We start from the raw sequence: 16,008 nt of genomic DNA, 5'->3' as shown, positions 1-16,008 counted from the left end.
ACCTGTAGTCCCAGCTACTTGGGAGGCTGAGGCAGGAGCATGGCTTAAGCTCAGGAGTTTGAGGCTGTAGTCAGCTATGATCATGCCACTGTATTCCAGCCTGGGTAACAGAGCAAGACTCCATCTCAATTTTTTTTTAAGCATAGAATATACAAAATGTATGTTGCACGAATAAATGAGTGAAACAAATAGACTAGTGCAGTCCTAGGTAAAGTGCTCAGTAAATTCTTAAGACAGCATCCAGCTTGAGTTATGTGGATGTCTAATGATCTGGAGCCAATGAATTCCTCCTCCTACCCCAGAAATAAAAGAATATCCATCAGTGAAAATAAACATTTCTCTAGAGTTCATTTGGAACTTTAGGACTCAGTTACGTTTAAATAAATGTGTATTTTTCTGATGGGAAATGGAATGTAGTTCCATTAAAAAGCAATTAGGAAATGCAAAGAAAGTATTATATATATAATTTATTATAAGTAAGTATATATATAAAATCTTACTTCACCACCTTCTGAGTCTTCTTTCCTATGCACCTTTTTTACATATTGCCCTCAATTATGATGTTAAAAATAAAAATTATTCTTTTCCTTATAAAAGCAACACAAACTCACTCAGATTAGAAAATACAGAAAAGCATCAAAAGGAAAGTAACACTGCCAATAACTTCATTACTGAGAGATGTAACTACCCTGGGAAATATCACTTCAAAGCACACTCGCTGTTACCCCTCAAGACAAACTTGTGGAAAAAGCTCATATTCTGGATGTGGCCCCAAAATCCAAAGCTTAAAGTCTGCTCTCTGATTTTCCTTGGCTCCACCTTGACTATTTTAGGATGGGTTAATTTAGGAGGGAAACATTGGAATCTTCCAAGAGTTTGGAGCTCCCACAGAAAAGCCTGTTTCAAAAAAGTGTGAAACCATCCTTGCCTTCCTGTAGGATCAAGTTGTGCTGGCACTGGTCTGCTCTCTCTGGTCCTTGACTTTGCTCAGGGATTCAGAGCCAGAGTTATCCATGAATGCCCATCTTGCAGTGTTTCTTTCTGTTATCCTTAAATAATCATTTGAAAATAAATAGGCTGTTGTCCTCACCATCTTGGGATTTTCCATTAAACCTGGCTTTATGGGCTGTGAGATTTGCAGTCATCACCAGCAGAAGTCAATTCTGTGGCTTTGATGTTCTGCAGGGAGAGAAGAAGCAGGTGATGAACTGAGAGACAAGGCAATCTCAAATAAGGAACAAGTAATTAAAGGATGAACAGCAGCTGTTTTTCTTAAATGACTTCTATAATTTTACAAATTTATTATTATAAAAACTTTAAGGTAAAGCTTATTGTGGGTATTTGTGAAACGGAGTGAAGTATTAAGGAGAAGGGAAAAATCACGCATCCTCCCAAATCTAAAGTAATCTCTGTTAGCTTTTTACCTTATTTTATTTTATTTTATTTTTATTGAGGTGAAGTCTTGCTTTGTCACCCAGGCTGGAGTGCAGTGGCATGATCTCTACTCACTGCAACCTCCACTTCCCAAATTCAAGTGATTCTCTTGCCTCAGCCCCCTGACTAGCTGGGACTATGGCACATGCCACCAAAGCCCATCTAATTTTTGTATTTTAAGTAGAAATGGGGTATCACCATGTTGGCCAGGCTGGTCTCAAACTCCTGACCTCAAGTGATCTGCCCACCTCAGCCTTCCAAAATGCTGGGATTACAAGCATGAGTCACTGCACCCAGCCTTATTTTTCTGAGACAGGGTCTCACTCCATCACCTAGTCTGGAGTGCAGTGGCCCGATCTCAGCACTCCACCTCCCGGGTTCAAGGGATCTTCCCACCACGGCCTCCAGAGTAGCTGGGACTACAGATGTGCACCAGCATACCTGGCTAACTTTTTTATTTTTTGTAGAGACAGGTTTTTGCCATGTTGCCCAAGGTGGTCTCGAACTCCTGGGCTCAAGCAATCCTCCCACCTTCACCTCCCAAAGTGCTGGGATTACAGGTGTCAGCCACTGTGCCTGGCCCCTCTGTTAACTTTTTGTCTTGCATTTATCTTCATGTGTGTTGAAAAATATTGTACATAAAACTCACAACCTCATTTCTTTACTAAGACTGCATACAAATTTCTGTATCTTATTAGAACAGTCTTCAGGAGCATCATTTTAGTGACATTTTCTATCACATACTGTACTGAATCATTTTCCTGTTGCTTTTAATTTTTGTTAGAAACATCTCTTATACATACATTTTTGACCATCTCTTTATAATGTTGGGATAGATTTCTGAGAGTAGAGTTACTTGATGAAGAGATTTGGATGCATTAATGACTTTCAATAGATATTGCTAATTGCTTTCCACAGCGCTCCACCTTCCACTGCTGCGACCTCAGTGAGCTGTGACCTGTGACTCCAAAAAAGGCAACCTTTAAAGGGATAGCGTTTGAAAGCATCTATAGCACTAGATGTCAAAAATAAAGTAGGTTTACTGACACAATCCCTCTTAGCATCTGTATCTTATAATCCTTTTTTTTTTTTTTTTTTATGAGACAAGATCTTGCTATGTTGCCCAGGCTGTTCTTGAACTCCTGGGCTCAAGCGATCCTCCTACCTCAGCCTCCCAAGTAGCTGAGGTTATAGGCATGCAGTGCCATTCCCAGCTACAGTCTTCCCAATGCATTGCAAATCTGTTTTGGATTCCATCTGGGCAGTTTGGTCTCAGGAATGCTGCACTTCATAGTCTCGTTGGTCCATGTTTCAAAGACATGGATTCCAAGAAGAGCATTTTAGAGATGCCCAAGGGGTAAACATTTCTGAAGGCAGATTTACCATTTTCCTATAATTGTGTCAAATCTCCTTATTTTTACAAGTGATCACCCCTGCACAGAAAATGTATCCCTCAACCAACCTCTCAGCTTAAATACTTGAACATTTAGTTTGTTTGAGTTTAAAAATAATACTGTGATAAAATCCTTGAAGGCCGATGATCACATGAATGAACTATGTATTCGAATATGCTGCTAGGGAGATAATAGCAATCCTGGAAGCTGTGCCCCTAATACCATGTATGGACACAGTGTCACAGTCCCAGCCAAATCGCATTACCCCAGGCCACCGTTTGAAAGATGCAGCATTAGTCACAAAAAGAGCCAGGTCAGAACATGTGTATGAATTGGTGTAATTAGAAGAATAACACTAATGTTGATGGGTCAGCTGCAGTAATTTTGTAGATGTGGGACAACAGTCAAACCAACTGACATAGATTCAGCTCAAAACTATGGAAGGGACCTTAACCATTATTGAGCATACAGATGAACAATCTAAGATTTAAAGAAGTCCAGCAAGATGCCCAAGATCCCCTGACTGCTCAGTGCCTGAGTCTTTAATTAGGTCTTCCAATTGCGAGTTCAGTGCTCTTTCTAGTACTGCATTAGCTCATCTCTGGCCCATGTCCAGGAGGTCTTGGCAAGGTCCGTGGGGCTCCACAGAAGAAGTGGTTGAAAAAAATCCTGGACACACATACAAAAGGCACAGAAGGTATCTTTTATTATTCTCCACATTGCTGCCACCTGCACATCAGTAGAGGAATTTTCTGGTGCATCCCAGAAGCTAAATCCATTTATCATATTCACCTCTCAGGAAGAAATAAAATTCACTTAAGAATTTATTTCCCCAGCCCCTTATTTGTAGCAAGCCCCGTGCATGAAGGGCTAACTCCAAAGTGAGATTCTTTTCTGATGAGATGCAAACCACTCTGCAGTAAAACATAGAACCAGGGAACTGTAATTTCCTGACCCCAACATCATTAAATGTCCGCAGTGCCATCACATTAGCTTGTTTTCATGTAATTGTATAAACACAGTTTTGCCAGTTCAAAGAACTTGGAAGTGTTTTATTATGCTTTCTTCCTAGCTGTGCAATTCTGACCACATGCCAAGGCTGAAAAACAACTAGCTTATCCATGAGCTGGTGATAATTTAGATTTGTAGGAGGGCAGCTAGACTGAAGCCTTTCATTATGCATCACCATTTCATTTTACTTTAGGAGACAGGGTGGGTCATATTCTTGGATATGGAAGCTGGGAATAAGGGACGAAGGTCAATGTCCTGCTCACTTTCTCCCTCACTGGCTCCTCATAGGTTGAACTTAATTTTAACCGATATTCATTGAATGGGTCATATGGGGAAGGTTCCATGAGAAGCCCTAGGAAGAGGGGGAATCAGGCTCATTTCTGGTTCTTTAGGAGTTTACATTGCTGAAGATGATTAGGCATGTAAATAACTTGAACTCTAAGGCCAAATGGCATAGAGCCACGATGGCCACAGAAGTGTTAAGTGACGTAGGAAAGAGGGAAATTAACCTTGTCTGAGACATTCTAGAAAGCTATAAGGAAGAAGTAGCATTTGAGCTGGACTAGGAAATCGGGTATGATTTTAGCTGGTGAAGGGAATTCTATGATGAGAAAATACTGTGAACAGTGTGAGTGAAAAGCTTGTGGCCAGGATGGGCCAGTGCGGGGCATGGAGCTGTGGTGAGTAATCCAATAGTGAGTATCGAACATTACCATCTACGACCACAAGCAAATCAGCTCTATGCAAGGGTCTTATCTAGTATTGAATCTTCATTGCCCCAAATAGCACCTAGCACATGAGTGCCTGTCACAGTCCATTCAGGCTACCATGGCCAAATACCTTAGACTGAGTCGTTTAATAAACAACAGAAAGTTATTTCTTACAGTACTAGATTGTGCAAAGTCTAAGATCAGTACAAGCAGATACAGTGTCTGATGAGGGCTTGCTCTTTGCTTTATAGATGGCACTTTCCTGTTGTGATCTCGCATGATGCAAGGGGCAAACAATTTCCTCAGGCCTTTTTTATAAGGGCACTAATCCCGTTCATGAGGGCTCCACCCTCATGACCTAATCACCTCCTAAAGGTCTCTCCTCTTAATACTAGTGCACTGGGGATTAGGTCTCCACATATGAATTCTGGGGGGACACAAGCATTGAGACCATGGCAGTATCCAATAATGGAATGAAGGAATTCTTAGGAAAGGAGTATTGCTTCAACTGGGTATTGTCATTGCAAATAAAAGGATCCATTCAAATTCTTGCAGTCAGTGGGTTTCTGGGGAAGATGGTTCCTTTTAAGAATATATTTGGACTGGGGAGATGGATGTGACTCTGGAGACCCCTGATCGTCTTCAGATCCACTCACAGAATCTATAGTCTCTGGCATGCTTTTCTGCATTGTTCAGTTCTCTTTCAGCCAGCTTCTTCTGCCTTATCCAGGAATGTTCAATCTTAGCTTTGACCTGGAAGTGGCCTAGTGGCCACTCTGACCCCTGTCTCCGAATCACATTCCCCCTGCTCCTACTTTTTGTTGTCTTGCCCATTTCTAGTCCTAAAAGTAGGAGTCTTGCTGGACTGGTCCATTTTTGCATGTCAGGCCAGCAGATGCCCGTGCCTACTTCAACCAGCAATGCTGGACTCAGGGAGAGAAGCAGGGGCTGTGGGCAAGGGTGTCCCCCTTGGAAGCAGAGGTATGCTTGTACTCACCATCTTAAGTACACCTGTACAGGGAATAGAGTTAAGTTAGATTTAAGCCAATTGACTAAGAAATTTGAGCTGTATTCAGTAGGCACAATGTTGTGAAATGCTTTCATCAGACCATGGACTGCTGGCTCGACATTCCTTCATGACCTCAGACTCTACCAGGCCACCGGCCAGCAGCCTAACCACTTGTGACTCCAAATCTTTTCCTTTATTTCAGTCTTGTGTTTCACCTGAAAACATCATCACTCCATCCTCAATATGTCTCCATCACTCTCTGCCTATGTTCCCCAGGACTTTCTCATAGAAACCTGTGCTCTTACCTCTTCTAACAGCAGGGAAGGGGATGTATAATAATAACAGTACCTGCCTGTTGTGAGCTGAATTATTTCTCTCCTAAAAAAAAATTCTTATGTAGGTCGGGCATGGTGGTTCAGGCCTGTAATCCCAGCGCTCTGGGAGGCCAAGGTGGGTGGATCACCTGAGGTCAGGATTTCGAGACCAGCCTGGCTGACATGACGAAACTCCATCTCTACTAAAAATACAAAAAATTTAACTGGGCGTGGTGGCGCACACCTGTAGTCCCAGCTACTTGGGAGGCTGAGGCAGGAGAATCGCTTGAACCTCGGAAGCAGAGGTTGCAGCGAGCTGAGACTCGGAAGCAGAGGTTGCAGTGAGCTGAGACCGTGCCATTGCACACCCAGGCTGGGCGACAGAGGGAGACTCCATCTCAAAAATAAAAATAAAAATAAAAATCATATGTTGCACTTCTGACCCAAAGTACCTTAGAATGTGGCCTTATTTGAAGATAGGGTCTTTAAAGGAGTAATTAAGTTTAAATGAGATCATTAGGGTGGGCCCTAAACCTGATATGATTGGTGTTCTTATAAGATCAGGATATCTGGATACAGATGTACAGAGAGAAGACTGTGTGAAGACACAGGAAGAAGACAGCCGTCTACAAGCCACGGAGAGAGTGACGCCTTCGCTCACAGTCCTCGGAAGGAATCAACCCTGCCAACACTTTGATCTCAGAGTTTGGGCCTCAAGAACTGTGAGAAAATACATTTCTGTTGGTTAGGTCACCCAGACTATGGTACTTTGCTATGGCATTCCCAGCAGAATAACACACTACCTCATGCAGTTACTGGGAGGATAAAATTGGTTAAGGCCCTTAAAACACTTGGATCAGTACAAGAAGAATTAGCAATTAATTTCCAAACCTCTTAATCCTCCATCTTTCTCTTATTATTATTGCAGAACTCCTATTTGTGCTGCTATATGTGACCTGACATCAAGCTGACTTTTCCAAACCTCCTCAATGTTCAAAACAAAGAAATGGAGAGCAGTGTTTACCTGCTACCCCTTTCCAGCAACATTCACACAGGAAAGAACTTCAGGAACTAAGTTCAAAGGAGTTGCCTAACAGAAGTTAAATATAAACTCTTAGAATAAATTCAAGGCAGTGTTAACAATTAAAAGTAAAATTTACTATTTCTTCCCATGACCATATAGGATGGAAATTCTTTTTTATTTTATTTTTTATTTTTATTTTTTGAGACAGAGTTTTACTCTTGTCGCCCAGGTTGGAGTTCAATGGCACAATCTCAGCTCACTGCAACCTCTGCCTCCTGGGTAGAAGCAATTCTCCTGCCTCAGCCTCCCGAGTAGCTGGGATTACAGGCATACGCCACCATGTCCGGCTAATTGTGTATTTTTAGTAGAGACGGGGTTTCGCCATGTTGGTCAGGCTGGTCTCAAACTCCCGATCTCAGATGATCCACCCTCCTCAGCCTCCCAAAGTGCTGGGATTATAGGCGTGAGCCATCGCACCCACCCAGGATAGAAATTCTTAAACAAAGTGTTTATAACACACAGAAGTTCCCCAGTGAGTTTTCAGATATGTCCAGTAATCTGTTGTAAGTAATAAACTAAAGACTATATGCAGTTTACCTTCTCATATAGTGGCAATCTTGCTCATCTATCATTTTTAAAAATAATTTTACTGCTTTTACCATATAATCTACCCTTTTAAAGTGTACAATTCAGTGATTTTTTTAGTATAATTACAGGATTGGCCACCTGTCATTACGTCATTACAATCTAATTTTAGAACATTTTTGTTCCCCCCAAAGAAATTCTGTACCCATGCAGTCATTCTCTATTCCTTCTCGCTCTATCTGCAAGCAACCACTAATCTTTCTGTCTCTAGCTATTTGCCTATTCTAGATATGTATTTATTTATTTTTGAGACAGGGTCTTGCTCTGTCATTCAGGCTGTAGTGTAGTGGTGTGATCATAGCTCACAGCTCACTGCACTGCAGCCTCAACCTCCTGAGCTCAAGTGATCCTCCCACCTAAGCCTCCCAAGTAGCTGGGACTACCAACACGTGCCACCATGCCCTACTAATTTTTTTTAAAAATTTTTTGTGGAGATGGAGTCTCCCTACGTTGCCCGGGCTGGTCTCTAACTCCCGGGCTCAAGAGATCCTCCTGCCTCAGCCTCCCAAAGTGCTATGATTACAAGCGTGAGCCACCATGCCTGGCCTATTCTGGATATTTTCTAGAAATGAAATCATACGGTGTGGTCTTCTATGACTGGCTTTTTTTTTTTTTTTTAACCTAGCATAATGTTTTCTGGATCATCCAAGGGATAGCATGTCATTCCTTTTTATTGCCAAATAATATTCCATTGTGAATACACCACATTTTACTTATCCATTCATCGGTATATGTATGAGGGTTTCTACCTTTTAGCTAGTATAAATAATGATGCCATGAATGTTTGTTGACAAGTGTTTGGATGGATATGTATTTTCAGTTCTCTTGGAACTGGAGGAGTGGAATTGCCCAGTCGTCATAAGGTAACTCTATGTTTAACATTTTAAGGAACTGCCAAACTGTTTTGCAAGTGTCTGTGCCATTTTACCAGCGATGTATCAGGATTCCAATTTCTCTACATTCTCATAAACAGTTGTTATATTTTACATTATAGTCATTATTATACCATTATTATGGGTGCAAAGTAGTATCTCATTGTGGTTTTGATTTGCATTACCTGAATGGCTAATGATTTTTAATATCTCTCCATGTGCTCATTAGCCATTTGATATCTTCTTTGGAGAAATGTATATTCAAATCCTTTGCCCATTTTTCCACTGAATTATTTGTCTTTTATTGAATGATAAATGCTCTTTATATATTCTGGATTCCAGTTTCTTATCAGATGTATGATTTGTAAATATTTTCTCCCATTCTGTGTGTTGTTTTCATTTTCTTGACAGCTTTGTTTGTAGCACAAGAGTTTTAACTTTTAGTTACAGTTCAGTTCAATGTATCTATTTTTTCTTTTGTCACTTGTGCTTTTGGTTTTGAATCTTAAGAAAACATTATCTGACCTCAGGTCACAAAGATTGACTACTGTATGTTCTTCAAAGAGTGTGATCGTTTTTGGCTCTTACGTTTAGTTTTATAATCTATTTTGAGTTAAACGTGTGTGGTATGAGGCAGGGTTCCAAATTCATTCTTTTCCATGTTGATTCCAGTTGTCCCAACACTATTTGTTGAAACTATTCTTTCTCACTTTGAGTTGTCTTGTCACCTTTGTCAAAAATCAATAAACATAATTAAATGTAAGGGTTAATTTTGGGAATCTCAATTCTATTCTATTGGTCTATGTGTTTTTCTCCTTATACCAGTACTATAATACATTGTCTCGATTACTGTAGCTGTGTTACAATTTTTGAGTTTGGGAAGTGAGAATCCTCCAATTTTTTTTTTTTTTTTTTAAGATTTTTTGGATATTCTGGGTCTTTAGCATTTCCTAATGAATTTTAGGATCATCTTGTCAACTTCTACAAAAAAAGACAACTGGAATTTTGACAGGCATTGTGTTGAATCTGGAGATAAATTTAAAGAGTATTGCCAGCCGGGCAGAGTGGCTCACGCCTGTAATCCCAGCACTTTGTGAGTCCGAGGTAGGTGGATCACTTGAGGTCAGAAGTTTGAGACTCGCCTGGCCAACATGGTGAAACCTCGTGTCTACTGAAAATACAAATATTAGCCGGGCATGGTGGCACGTGCCTGTAGTCCCAGCTAATTTGTAGGCTGAGGCAGGCGAAACAGTTGAGCCTGGGAGGTGGTGGTTGCAGTGAGCCAAGATTGCACCACTGCACTCTAACCTGGGCAAGAGAGCAAGACTCCGTCTCAAAAAAAAGAGTATTGCCATCTTAGCATCTTGTGATCCATGAATATGAATTGTTTTTCCATTTATTTGACTTATTTCAACAATGTTTTGTAGTTTTCAGTATACAAGTCTTACACTCATTTTATTAACTTTGTTCCAAAGCATTTTATTCTTTTCGATGCTATTGAAAATTGAATTGTTTTCTTAATTTTTGGAATGTTCATTGCTAGTGTGTAGAAACACAACTGATTTTTGTATGGTCTTGTATCCTGTAACCTTACTGAACTCATAGTTAGTTCCAATGCCTCTTTTTTTGGTGGATTCTTTAAGATTTTTTATGTACAAGGTCATGGTATATGGAAATAGAGGTATTTTGTTTCTTTTTTCCAATCTGGGTGCCTTTATTTCTTTTTCTTGCCTGATTCTATGTGCCAGTCCATGAGAACAAACACGCTTATCTTATGCCTGAACTTAGAAGAAAAGCTTTTAGTCTTTCTGAAATATTATCATGTTATTAAATATTATATCAGCTGTGGGTTTTTAATAGATATTCTTTATCAGATTGATGAAGTTCCCTTCCCTTCCTACTTAGTTGGATGGTTAGTTTTGGTTTTTTTTTTAATTATTACTGCATTTTTAAATCATGAATGGGTTTTAGCTTTTTTTTTTTTCTGAAATCTTTGGTTTTTGTCTTTTATTCCATTGATATAGTATATTACATAAATTAATTTTCAAACGTTAAGCCAACATTGAATTTCTGTGATAAATCCCATTTGGTTATGGTGTATACTTCTTTTCATGTGTGGCTGGATTCCGTTTTCTAGCTTCCCCCCCCCCCCAGAAATTTCGTCTCTATATTCGCCTCTATATTCTTTGGGGATATTAGTCTATAGATTTCTCGTAATGTCACTGTCTGGTTTTGATAATATTAGCCTCATATAACAAGTTAGGAAGTGCTCTCGTTTTTGGAAAAATTGAGAAGACCTGGTCTTAGTTCTTTTAATGTTTGGTAGATTTCACTAGTGAAGTGAAGTGAAGTGATCTGGTCCCAGTCTTTTTTTTTTTTTTTTTGCAAGAAGTTTTAAAATGACCAACTCAATCTCTTTGCTTCATACAGGTCTATTCAGATTTTCTATTTCTTTTTGAGCCAGTTTTGGTAACATTTGTCTTTATAGAAATTTGCCCAGTTTCATCTAGGTTATCTAACTTTTTGGCATACAATAGTGTTTCCATATAACCCTTTTTATTTCCTTGAGGTCATTAGAGATGTTCTCTCTTTTCTTCACATTTGAGTCTTCTCTCCTTTTTTCCTGATCAATCTTGTTAAAGGTTTTCCAAATTTTGTGGATCTTTTCGAAGAACCACCTTTTAATTTTGTTGCTGTTATCTGTTTTTCTATTCTCTGTTTCATTTATTTCTGTTCTTTATTCTTTCCTTCTACTTGTTTTGCATTTAGTTTGCTTTTCTTCTTCAAGCATCTTTTTTTTTTTTTTTGTCTCGCTGTGTCACCCAGGCTGGAGTGCAGTGGCGCGATCTCGGCTCACTGCAAGCTCCGCCTCCCAGGTTCACGCCATTCTCCTGCCTCAGCCTCCGAGTAGCTGGGACTACAGGCGCCCGCCACCACGCCCGGCTAGTTTTTTTTTTTTTTTTTTTTTTTTGTATTTTTAGTAGAGACGGGGTTTCACCGTGTTAGCCAGGATGGTCTCGATCTCCTGACCTCGTGATCCACCCGCCTCGGCCTCCCAAAGTGCTGGGATTACAGGCTTGAGCCACCGCGCCCGGCCTTCCTTCAAGCATCTTAAGGTCAAGTTTAGATTATTGATTTGAGATCTTTCTTCTTTTTAATATAGGCATTCACAGCTCTAAATTTCCCCCTGTGCACTTTTTTAGCTAGATCCCATAGGTTTTGGTATGTTGTGGTTTTAATTTGTATCTATCTCAAAATATTTTCTAGTTTCCCTTGTGCTTTCTTCTTTGATTCAGTTATTTAGGAGTGTGTGGTTTAACTGATACCATATTGTGTATTTCCTTACACCAATACAGCTTGGTTCCACCTGGCTCCTTTGTGCTCTTATTGTCAAATATATTACATTTCTGTATGTTATAGGACCAACACCGCAATTAGATACCTATTGTTTTGTGCAACTGCTTTTTTAAATCAGTCAAGAGAAGAAAAATGAAGACATGTAATTATGCAGCTTTTATCGTTACCTACATAATTTCCTTTATTGAAGCTCTTTGATGTCCCTGCTAATATATTTCTCCTTCTTGGCTCTGCATAGGTCACTGGTTAGTCAAAGGTTGTGCTTAAGCCCCTTAGTTAGATTTTCATCGTTTACTGTTGGATGTGTGTGTAGTTCAGAGGTTGCTATCACACATTGGGGAATTTACATTTTGTTTGGCTCTACTTTCAGCCAGGGACTAGTAACTCAGAGTCCCTCTTTAATCACTCCTGAGATGTCTCCGCCTCAGACATGCACACAGTCTTCCAGACAGTCAGGAATGAGAGCAATTTTAATTTTAAGCCTGGCTTCCTAGACCTCACCCCTGGGTTGGAGTAGCTTATTTTTCTGCCAGTGTTTGCTCAGAGGTTGTGTTCACACCTCTTGTGCCAGTGAGACTGTAAACGACTACCCCATTTTCCTAAAACTTATCTTTATCTTTTCTCTTTTCCCTGCGTGTTCACCTCTTACTTAGCTCTTTAGGAATGCAATTCTAACCTTTACCTTCTCTCCACCAGGCACTCCCTGCACTGAGAGGTTATCTAACTACATGTTTCCTTAGAAATTCTAAGGACCAAATGTTGAACCAAACCAGGCACTCTCTGGGATTCTCCCCCACCAGGAAATTACCTCAAGATGACAGTTACTTTACAACCCAGCTCTGCCCTCGATGGTGGCAGCCAGCAAGTCGCGAGTCACGCAGACCCCGCGCCTCCTCCTCTCCATAGCACTCACTCCAAGTCCCCCTTAAAGGCTCTGCTTTCTGCCATGAAAGCTGAAGCGGTTCCCTTAAGGCAGAAGCCTGTACCTCTTCCCCTCAGCTGAGCTCTGGAATAAAAGTCGCCTTCTTTCTATCAGCCCTCACTCTTATGAACTGGACTGTGCAGGCAATGAGCAGCTGGACTTGCATTTGGTTACAAGCCTTCTGCCTTGTGTTGATTGGTCTGTGCACAGCCTGGGGAAAGCTTTCAGGTCTGCCCAACATCCTGCTCTGATTGGCCTTGAATGGGTGAAACCTAGTGCACGTGCATAGCCTCCCCAACTCGCAGAATTGACTGGGATCCCGGAATTCATTGGGATCCCAGCAGCGCTGCTCTGGGCTCTTGCCCTGGTTCTATGAAGCTGCTCTGCCGTTCCACTCAGATTCTGGAGCTCCAGCCTCCTTCGCTGCTCTCCACGCAGTCTCCACCGTTTTGACAACACCCTTAGGCATGCAGTTCTCCAGGTGCTGTTTCAGATAAAGTCAGTTCCCTCAGGCAGAGCTGCAAAGCTCTTTACGCTGACCGCATGCCCTCCCCCAACACCACCACCACCCGGCCTTTTTCTTGGAATGACATCCCTGCTCTACAGCGGGGCACTGAGGGAGGATAATGTGGCAGCCCTGGTCTTCTTGGTTTGCCTTCCCTGGTATAGAATCTCTGCCCTGTGAGAGAGCTGGCAGGGGCAATCAGGCGTCTTATTCGCGGCCAGCTGCAGAGCTTCTGCCCTTTAAGTGCAAGGAGGCCCTAGTCGTGTTAGCTCCCCTTGCTTGGAATAGATCTTCCGCAATAAGGAGCTGCGGCGGATGAGAAATGCCAGCAGCCCCTCCCTCCTGGTAAAAGAAAAACTTCAGCTGAATTCAATGTAAAGGAGTTTAATTGAGCAGCGAACGATTCGCAAATCGGGCAGCCCCCAGAATCACAGCGGATTCACTGAGACTCCAGCACAGCCACGCGGTGGAAGATTTACAGACGAAACAAGGGAAATGATGTACAGAAACCGGCAGTGAGGTACAGAACAGCTGGATTGGTAGCAGGTTGGTGTTTGCCTTATTTCAACAGTTTCAACACGTAGCGGTTTATGAGTGGTTGAAGTATGGCCGCTGGGATTGGCTCAGCCTCCCAAAGTAATTTGTGTATTTTTAGTAGAGACGGGGGTTTCACCACGTTGGCTAGGCTAGTCTTGAACTCCTGAAGTCAGGTAATCCACCTCGGTCTCCCAAAGTGCTGGGATTACAGGCATGAAAACCTAAATTAGGTTTTCAATCTTGTCTGTTAAGCTAAGTTGCAGTTCATCCACAAGGACTCATATATAGAAGTACGGAGGCCTTCTCAGGCCATATTGAGTTTGCTTTAACTCTCCCAAGGTGAAATTGCAGCCCCAGACAGGGTGTTAAGTGGAGCGGGAATCTCTGTCTTCTTGATCGCATCTCTTGGTCACATATGCCAGAGCATGGGGCCCAGAATAGAGCTTCTGGAGCTGTAGGGGAGGAGGGGTAGGCAAGGTCGTGGCTCAAAGGCCACAGACTTTGGCTATTCCTCTTACCAGTGTTTAGTACCTTTTTTTTTTCTTTCTTTCTTTCTTTTTTTTTTTTTTTTTGAGACAGGGTCTCACTCTGTTGCCCAGGCTGGTGATCTCCGCTGACTGCAACCTCCGCCTCCTAGGTTCAAGAGATTCTCCTGCCTCAGCCTCCCAAATAGCTGTGATTACAAGCGCCTACCACCATGCCTGGCTAATTTTTGTATTTTTAGTAGAGACAGGGTTTCGTCATGTTGGCCAGGCTGGTCTCAAACTCCTGACCTCAGGTGATCTGCCCACCTCAAGCTCCCAAAGTTCTGGGATTACGGGAGTGAGCCATCATGCCTGGCTGTTTATACATTTTCTCAAAGACTGTTTCTCCATCTGCTGTGTGTTTTAGGACAATTTCTGGAGACTTTATGACTTGTTTGTATTTTGCTTTTTACAATACTTTTCAGCTGGGCGCAGTGGCTCACACCTGTAATCCCAGCACTTTGGGAGGCCCAGGTGGGCAGATCACTTGAGGTCAGGAGCTTGTGGCCAGCCTGGCCAACTTGGCGAAACCACGTATCTACTAAAAATACAAAAATTAGCTGGGTGTGGTGGTGCACACCTGTAGTCTGAGCTAATCAGGAGACTGAGGCAGGAGAAACGCTTGAACCCGGGAGGCAGAGATTGCATGAGCTGATACCATGCCACTGCACTCCAGCCTGGATGACAGAATGAGACTCTGTCTCAAAAATAAAAATTAATTAATTAATTTAATTAAATGTTTTTCCCCAGTGAAATGGCTGTTTTGCTGGGGAGAATTTCAACGGAGCTGCGTTCTGTGTCCCTTCCATTCTGGAAGTCCTGCTCATTCGCCAGCGAGGGATGTTTTCCGGAGTAGGAAAGAGTGGCTGCATTTCTAGTTGGCAGGACATTACATAAACCCCTTGACACACACACTGGGTATGTGGCCTGTACCCAACTTCATTTCATGCCGTGATTTCTCAAGCACCGAGCATAAAATAAACCCAAGCAATTTGTTCTGTTCTATGCGTACCGAATCGGTTAGCAAGACTTGGCTTTTATTTCTAATGAGGGAAACATGCGGGTTCACTTTTTCAATTTGGTGTCAGTAAAACATTCCAAGAGAAAGTATTCTACCCATAAGGACCTCCTGAAAAACGTGAAAGTTTTCACAAATCCAATACATTTTCCCAAGTTTCAGAGTTACACTGATGTGAAAAGGCTGTGCTGAAACAAATGTTAAGAATGCACAACTTCCTTTACTTTTCAAATTTTAAAAATATTAGTTTTATAATATAATAATTGTTCTATAATCTCCCAATAAGTCTTTCTGGCAGAAATTTTAAAACTGGAGGAAGTATCCTTTTATTTCTTACTTCATTTGTTTATTTATTTTGAGACAGGGTCTAACCCTGTTTCCCAGGCTGGACTGCAGTGGCCCAATCACAGCTCACTGCAGCCTTGACCTCCCAAGCCTCAGGTGATCCTCTTGCCTCAGCCTCCCAAGTAGCTGGGACTATGCCACCGTGCCTGGCTAATTTTTGTATTTTTAGTAGATATGGGTTTTTGACATGTTGCCCAGACTGTTAATTTTTGTATTTTTACTATGGGTTTTTGCCATGTTGCCTAGACTGGTCTCCAACTCCTGGGCTGAAATGATCCACCCACATCAGCCTCCCAAAGTTCTCCCGCAGGCATTAGCCACTGCACCTGGCCATCTTTAAAAGCTTCTGTGTTCCTTCAGACTTACTCAGCAAATCACCTGGTTTCT

The 16,008-nt window shown here is 41.7% G+C and overlaps 1 long non-coding RNA gene across 1 annotated transcript in view; it reads left to right on the top strand.

The window, feature by feature from the left end:
- The window catches only part of LOC107130557 (uncharacterized), a 39,774-nt gene that overhangs the window by 9,339 nt on the left and 14,427 nt on the right, over window positions 1–16,008 (top strand). Inside the window, exons 3-4 of the long non-coding RNA XR_006700296.3 lie at window positions 8,362–8,404; window positions 12,467–13,743. This is a non-coding gene — a long non-coding RNA (uncharacterized lncRNA). The remainder of the gene's footprint in view (window positions 1–8,361; window positions 8,405–12,466; window positions 13,744–16,008) is intronic.

Source organism: Macaca fascicularis, chromosome 8 (genome assembly GCF_037993035.2).
Source record: "Macaca fascicularis isolate 582-1 chromosome 8, T2T-MFA8v1.1".
NCBI lineage: Eukaryota > Metazoa > Chordata > Mammalia > Primates > Cercopithecidae > Macaca > Macaca fascicularis.
Note: the sequence above shows the minus strand (reverse complement) of the source record. Positions and strands in the feature narration are given on the sequence as shown.